General features: G+C 38.7%; 2 long non-coding RNA genes across 2 annotated transcripts; one reads left to right on the plus strand and one right to left on the minus strand.

Moving 5' to 3' along the window:
* The first annotated feature begins 486 nt into the window (after positions 1-486).
* On the plus strand, positions 487-1,418 carry LOC124337396. Its single transcript, XR_006917319.1, has 3 exons — positions 487-972; positions 1,031-1,117; positions 1,180-1,418. It is a non-coding gene; the product is annotated as an uncharacterized LOC124337396 (long non-coding RNA).
* Positions 1,419-2,945: 1,527 nt separating this feature from the next.
* LOC124337397 lies at positions 2,946-3,471 on the minus strand. The gene is made up of 3 exons (XR_006917320.1): positions 3,374-3,471; positions 3,229-3,315; positions 2,946-3,166 (listed from the first exon to the last, which is right to left on the minus strand). It is a non-coding gene; the product is annotated as an uncharacterized LOC124337397 (long non-coding RNA).
* Between the last annotated feature and the right edge of the window lie 3,837 nt (positions 3,472-7,308).

Genomic DNA, 7,308 nt, shown 5'->3' on the forward strand with positions numbered 1-7,308 from the left:
TTCTTTTTTCCTCTTCACATTTTTTTTTCGTTTAAGTAAACCGATTTTCAGAGATTTTAGGGCGGGTCTGTCAGAATTGTGAAGTGGAAACGTTAAAAAGAGCCATCTAGGCTCCCAAAAGTAACTGGACGTTGTAGCTGACACACTCACTAGAGGCGCTTTTTAAAGTTTCGAAATCGGCTTACTTTTACCCTAAAACCAGGATGGGGAAACCAACACAGCCGTGAAGCGACCATTAGAAACGGCTGTCCATTTGGCAAACCCGCTTTACCCCCTTCCCCTTCTTTAGAGCAAGTGACGACACCAGGCTTTTCTTTAAGTCTGGCAACGTGGGAGGGAGTCATCTTAGAAAAGGGGGGGGGGCTTCCTTTTTCCTTCTTCTTGTCTAGGTTCTCGTGGAGTGAGGTAACGGTGTATGTGCTCTGTGTATTGTATGTGTGTCTCAAATGTTTCTTTTGTATCACTGGTGTCATCAACAATATACAGAACCCACCACAGGTATTGGATCACCCTGATCCAAAAGTGGTGTTTTAACCCGCGCGAGATAGGCCTAACGGTGTCTCGCGCCGGAATTTTTAAAAAATACTTAAATGACCCCTACGACGTTCATTTTTTTTATCGGAAAGATCAAGAACAAGACTTTATCTTTCTGAATTTTAATTTGTAAAAAGTATAGTGGTTATATGGGGAAATGGATCAATCACAAATATTGGATCACCCCCCACATGTGCTGCATTCGTTGTCCCTACCCGCGGCTATGCCGCCGGGTATGGGAGAGGGTGGAGGGGTGAAAAAGGGACCTCCTCATTTTAACGACGATTATCTCTTTTAAGTGCCACTAGAGGCGCTTGATTACTCTTTTTCTGTCACCATCACAAGCAGACTATTCCTGACTGTATTGTTGTTTGTTTCCTCGATTCGCTCTCATTTCAAGCTTTGTGAATAGAAATAGTTGGGATTATTCATTCTGAGGTAAGTTTTTCGTTTGAATATGAAAGCCATTATATTAATTTGTGTATCTTTATAATAGCTGGGAAAAATCTGATTGATTTTGATATCACAAGAACGGTTACTGGTAAAAGTGTTAGCCAGAACCCATTATTTTTACGAGTGTAAGGTAAAATAACTTATTTTGTTATGAAGTAGGGCACTAATCTCACTTATAATTTCATGTTCTAGAAGAATGGCCAAGTGGATTTTCCTAGATGATGGTGTTACAGCCATCCATGATGAGACAGGGGAAGTGTACAAGTTCGAGCCAACAGTAAAATGCAATGGGCAAGGGCAGGCTACTCAAAATGTAACGAATGACTCTTACAACTTGAAAGCGAAGCAGGAGAAGCCTTTGGTTACAAATACTGTGAAGTCTGTCACTTCAGATCCTGCCAAAAAATAAATTAAGCTAATTTCAAAATTTATCTCAGGCTTGTTGTGTTCTTTTTTTTTTTTTTTTTTGAGTTTCATATTTTATGGAATCGTTTCCCTGATACCCCTACGGGTGTTTTTATTTGAATAATTTTCTCGTTTGCAAAATTCTTTCTTTTTAGTTTCGTGAACTTTGTTACCCTTCCTCTGAACTTTTTCTTACCCTACCTCTTAATTGTTTGTAAGGAAAAAAGGTGAACTCTCTGAAAACCGATCAGTTTCTAGCCGAATGTTGGTTCGATCACTAGCACGTCATGGGTAAAAGAAAACAGTTAAGCATATCAGAAAGAGCGAAGATTGTTCATTCTTATAAGATGTTACAGTCGATAAGAAAAGTATGCGCATCATTAAATCATCCTTACAGCACTGTTATCTATACTATCAATCGATTTAAAGAAACCAATTCAAACATGGACAGACGTGGACGCGGAAACTTTCAATCTCTGTCATCATCGGATAAGCGCTTTATCAAAATTCTTAGTAAGAGGGATAGAACAAAAACTTTGCCTTTCTTAACTGAAGAGTTCAACATAGCCAGAAAAAAAACATGTTCTCAAAGCACTGTTCGCCGTTGTTTATTGGATTGGGGATTAAAAGGACGTGTGGCAGCCAAAAAGCCTCTATTGAGAAAGCCAAATGTTGCAAAGAGGTTGGCATTTGCGAAAGACCATGTAACTTGGACCAATGAACAATGGAGCCAAGTACTTTTTTCGGACGAAAGTAAATTTGAGATATTCGGAAATAAGCGCCGCTTATTCGTCCGTAGATTTGAAGGAGAAAGGTACTCAAAATATTGCTTACAGCCAACCGTTAAACATGGTGGCGGTTCCATTATGGTTTGGGGAGCGATATCAAGCAAAGGCGCACTACCACTAAAAAGAATTGAAGGAAAAATGGACATGAAGGTAACTTTTTGTCAAACACGATCCTCCCTCCAACCCAAACGTCTTATTTATTTAATAAATTTTCCTTTTTATCAGGTATACCACCAAATTTTGATTAGACATGTAATTCCTGGTGGAAAGAGGCTTTTAGGTAGGGGGTTCACCTTTCAAGAAGACAACGACCCCAAATATGCATTTAAACTCTGTAGGAGGTACTTAGAAAGGAAAGAAAACGCTGGTGTGTAATTCGTTATGTTTATTACTTCTCCTTCATAAAATCTAATATTTTTTTTATGAAGGTGAAGTCATCCGTATGGTTTGGCCACCACAGAGTCCAGACCTAAACCCAATCGAGCAAATTCGGGATCATGTTGATTCTAAAATCCGCAAAATGTGCAACACCTCCAAAAATTCTTTGTGGGTGAATCTGCAAATGGCTTGGGATAACATTTCGAACACAACTTTTTCAAAATACATTAACACAATGAAATCCCGCTGCCAAGCAGTAATTGATGCGAAAGGTGGCCACACCAGATTCTAATACACATATTGAACTCTAATCTTTAAAATTTCTTACATTCCTTTCTCGAACTAAACTTAGAAAACAAAAATTAGCTGGGTCATTTGAAATTAGCTTAATTTATTTTTTGACAGGATCTGAAGTGACAGACTTCACAGTATTTGTAACCAAAGGCTTCTCCTGCTTCGCTTTCAAGTTGTAAGAGTCATTCGTTACATTTTGAGTAGCCTGCCCTTGCCCATTGCATTTTACTGTTGGCTCGAACTTGTACACTTCCCCTGTCTCATCATGGATGGCTGTAACACCATCATCTAGGAAAATCCACTTGGCCATTCTTCTAGAACATGAAATTATAAGTGAGATTAGTGCCCTACTTCATAACAAAATAAGTTATTTTACCTTACACTCGTAAAAATAATGGGTTCTGGCTAACACTTTTACCAGTAACCGTTCTTGTGATATCAAAATCAATCAGATTTTTCCCAGCTATTATAAAGATACACAAATTAATATAATGGCTTTCATATTCAAACGAAAAACTTACCTCAGAATGAATAATCCCAACTATTTCTATTCACAAAGCTTGAAATGAGAGCGAATCGAGGAAACAAACAACAATACAGTCAGGAATAGTCTGCTTGTGATGGTGACAGAAAAAGAGTAATCAAGCGCCTCTAGTGGCACTTAAAAGATATAATCGTCGTTAAAATGAGGAGGTCCCTTTTTCACCCCTCCACCCTCTCCCATACCCGGCGGCATAGCCGCAGGTAGGGACAACGAATGAAGCACATGTGGGGGGTGATCAAATATTTGTGATTGATCAATTTCCCCATATAACCACTATACTTTTTACAAATTAAAATTCAGAAAGATAAAGTCTTGTTCTTGATCTTTCCGATAAAAAAAAATGAACGTCGTAGGGGTCATTTAAGTATTTTTAAAAAATTCCGGCGCGAGACACCGTTAGGTCTATCTCGCGCGGGTTAAAACACCACTTTTGGATCGGGGTGATCCAATACCTGTGGTGGGTACTGTACACAAGTACATTATATCTTATTTATTTTAACAGGAGTCTATAGCTCTGACGGGAGTCCATCCGTTGCTGCTGGAAGTGGAAAAGTTTGCGCGAAATGTGGCAATTCCGCCGTTAATAAAAAGCACACATAAGCAGACGCCATTGCTGACAGATAATTAAAATATACTTTCTTTCCTCGTATGGTACTCTTGACTCTTGATTCTCGTCTCTCAAAGACGACTGTCATTTTCAAAGCTTCAACGGTCGTTTCATGGTTTAACTAGCTATTAACTGGAGTGTTTCTACGGTTTGCATTCTTTTCAATGCTCATTTAGATTTTCAGTAATGGCGCAATATACTCGTGAGTCGGGTAACACTAGCAATTCGAGAGTGACGGTTTTCAATCGAACTTGGAAAATATTCCATACGCATGCTAATGGTTATGTTCGTTAAAATGAAATTTTACTTTGTTTGTTGCTAACTTACTACATGTGTTCATTTTACAGTGGTCGGTGTATGAACTTCTCCAGGCCAGCTTATTGCCCTGCTACATTCACATTTCACAATGGAATGTACATATTTGGAGATAGTTCACACTCGATTGCTTGTGGAACATGTCATCTGGACATTATCAATATGAGGTTGAAGGCCGCTCTAAGATTGGCAACAACAACTGAAGCTGGCACCATCAGGAATATATACGATTAAACAATCTAAAGGTAAATTATTGCAGTTAAATGTACCTAACATCAAAGCTCTAACATGTGTTCGTTTTCCTTTACAGATTTCCTGGCCACAATGTCACTTTTATCAGCCGTCAGCGCACCATGACACAAAACAAAAGTGGTTTCACTCCCACACTGCCAACCACTTTTTCTGAGCTAGATATTCTTCTTGAAGATAATCCAAGACTAAAGTGAGAAATTTCAGCTAATACTCAATATATTTGAGAAAATAATTATTTGTTAAAAACAACGAGTAAATTTTTTTTTGCATTCTAAGTTATGTTTGAACTAAAAATTCATTGCGTTTTAGGATGGTGAAAAATGGATCAAAGCCATTTTATGCTGGGCTTGTTTCTAGTAGAGATCTTAACCCGCAACAGGCTGCAATTTTCATAAGTCCATCTTTGCTGCCTTACTTCAACCAGTGCCTTGAAATGGGGATGAATGGAACCTTTAGATCCAAGCCGAGTCATCAACATGGGATAAAACAAGTAATCGTGATAACAATCTTTATCTTTGGCCGAGTAAGTTTTTCTTTTATGCATGATTCTATTCGCGTATTTTATAGAAATTTATTTCTATTTTCTGGCTTCATTGTAGGCTTTTGTTCTTGCCACAGTTTTGTGAAGTGGGAAAAGGAAAACTCTTTACAAATCGATTTTGTCACATCTTAAAATGAAGGTTGCGGCCCTTCCAGATGCAACAGAATTCGTTCCGAAAAAGATGCACTGCGACTTTGAAAGGGGAATTATGAATGCTCTTGCCCAAGAGATATCTGGTACCGTTCTAGGGTGTTACTATCATCATTGCTAGGTTGAAAAACTTGGTTTTCTGTTATTCGAATCAATCTTATGAAACGTTTTTACATTTCTCCCAGACTGTCTATGATAGACTCTGCGATGTTTGTCTGTTGGCAAGGGCAAAAAATTAAAATTTTTATCATTTATATTTTTTATTTTCAGCGCCTCCAGTAGCCCCACGCTGTGAGAATTGTTCTCGCCCTTGCATATTTGGCGAGGGAGGCATTTAATCACAATTCCATTCCGCATCTTATTCTCTCACTCAAGTTCACCACACTCTTATATTCCTCTAGTCCAGACATTCAAGCTCCTCCTCATTTGTGTTTTATGATGTATGGATGAAACAGTGTAAGAAAATGCGATAATAGGTATTTTTTGTTTTCCTTTAATTATTTTTTTAACAATATATTTTTTTATTTGTGATCCGCGAGATGTTTGGTGTATAGTGCGAGCCCGTGCGATTTTCCGTCCTCTATTCCGTGCTCCCCCCTCCCCCTATTTGGACGCTGGATCTGCCAAATCAGCAAGTAAGCACAAAAATTCACAACCACGGAGAGACCAATTTTCAAAGTTATAAAGAAGAAGGAAAGGGAGAGGAAGATGAAAAACAGCGCTATCCACAGCACTATCCACAGGAATATCCGCAGCTTTGGTGGCAGCTTTAGCTGCAGGTTCCCCACTGATATTATTACAGCTACTGCTTTCCTGGTGTTGCTGCTGCTACTTCTTCTACTCCTGCTGCTGCTGTCTCTTCTGGTGCTTCTCCTACTGCCGTGGTCTCGTATCCATCCATCAACTCGTCTCCCACTGAGCCGATGGAGTGGCGAAACATTAGTAGGCTAAGATTGGAATATATATTTTTTTAAATTTACATTTAATAATGTTCTTTTTCATTTCAAACCCCTCCAGAAACAGTGGCTGCTCAACGTTGCGAGACTTCTTTTCACTTGCTTCTTTGCCCATGATGCCAGGGAGGAAATTAATCCAAATTTCAACAGCATGATCAAAATTCCCTGATACATTTTTGAAAACGGTCAGTAAAAAAAAATATTTTTCTCCGGTAGCTCTGGTAGCTCAGGCAGCTCCGCTGAAAACTCTGCTATTCAGAATTTGATAAGAAATAATATTTATATGCATTTGAGTTTGTGAATCCCTCCCCTACAACGACGAAAAAATTCCATGGGATTCAATTCTTTGCATTTATCTGTTGGCCACTATCTGCTCACGACGTTGTCGCCTCATTGACTGAGATACAGGATTACAGGCTGAATATACAGCAATGCCAATGTCAAATATGAATATAAAAACACGACTTTTAATAATCAATATATTTTCCTTCTGCAACGCTGTCTTAATAAGGTGTTCCATTCCAAATTCTGCAGCGTGTCTAAACATAGCCGACTTGATTGAATAGTTGAAGCCTAGAGTTTCCCCATCTCTCCCGGGCTTTCGTCTTTACGCAGTCTCCACCTCTTTTTAAGCGAAGTTCTTATTGAGATCAGCGCACTCTAGTGAAGGCGAAAACAACTTTAAAAAACCATGCCGGTTATTTTGAATTTTCCGACGCACTAAGTACAGTATCTTGCATGAAAACTGGGACAGCCGCTAGGTGGTTCTTACGAGTATCCTATGTAGAACCCGTAGCGGCTGTCTAAGTTTCCATTCAGGATACTGTACAACAACAACTAACAGGTAGCTTTTGCTTTTTTGGCACGACGGACTATCGGGCTGTAGATGAATAAAAAGCTTTCCCGTGATTGGACTTGAATACTAATCTAATGCGTAATATATTCTCCGAACGTTGTATTTCTTTGTTTCACCTATTCTCCATTTCATCTTATATTTTCTAAGTAGTAAGAAGCAATAAAATTCCCTGGTGAGTAAATGATGGATCGTCCTATATGTCAATATTCTTATCTTCATTTAAATCCGCTTATTT

The sequence above is a fragment of the Daphnia pulicaria genome, chromosome 4, assembly GCF_021234035.1.
Source record: "Daphnia pulicaria isolate SC F1-1A chromosome 4, SC_F0-13Bv2, whole genome shotgun sequence".
Taxonomy (NCBI): Eukaryota; Metazoa; Arthropoda; class Branchiopoda; order Diplostraca; family Daphniidae; genus Daphnia; species Daphnia pulicaria.